We start from the raw sequence: 903 nt of genomic DNA, 5'->3' as shown, positions 1-903 counted from the left end.
GGTCTTAGACCTCTCCTATTTTCTCCTACATTCCCGTCTCGTATTTTACCTCTCCACCCTTTCCTTTTATTCTACGCCACCCCCCCCCTATCTCCTCCATCCCCCAGTGGTTAATATCTCTGCTCCTCTGAAGCAGACCACCTTCGCTCTGCTACGTGCCCCCAGGAACAACAACAACAACAACAACAACAACAACAGCAACAGCAATTACAACAGTAATAGTACTGTTTTACTACTACTGTTACTACTACTACTACCACCACTACTGTCACTACTACCACTACTACCGATAATAATAGTAAAAACAATGCTAGTAATAGTCAACTCTTTTCTCAAATGCTTTTCACACACCCTATTCTTTCTCTCTCTCCCTGGCTTATACCAGGCGGCCTCGCTGTGACAAGCTGAACATCAGAGCAGAGCAACGTTTTATTCAGCTCCCCCAGAGCTCTGCGCTAATGAGAGCAGGGGTGTCTGTGCACCATGCAGCGCTGTCTGCCTGTCTGTCTGTCTGTCTGTCTGACTGTCTGACTGATGCTCTCAAAAGCCTGAAATAACTCTCACACGCGTCAGGTGGCTCTTGCCCCTGGGTCCCCAGAGCGGAGGTGTCACTTGAAATGTGAAACACAGCTCCTAGTTTCCTGTGGATCCTTACTTTGTTAGGGAATGCATGCTGACTGCCAAGCCAGTGCTCTATCAATGGCAGGGAAAACAAACAAGAGAATAACTCTGCCTCCACCGCCCCCCCCCCAAAAAAATCTAACACTATGGGGACCTTAAACATGAGAAAAACAGAAAACAGACAAGTGTAATCAGTCTGTCCACACACACACACACACACACACACACACACACACACACACACACACACACACACACACCCTGCACCCCCCGCCTCCCCAT

This window comes from Nansenia antarctica, assembly GCF_963989245.1.
Source record: "Nansenia antarctica genome assembly, chromosome: 9".
NCBI lineage: Eukaryota > Metazoa > Chordata > Actinopteri > Argentiniformes > Microstomatidae > Nansenia > Nansenia antarctica.
Note: the sequence above shows the minus strand (reverse complement) of the source record.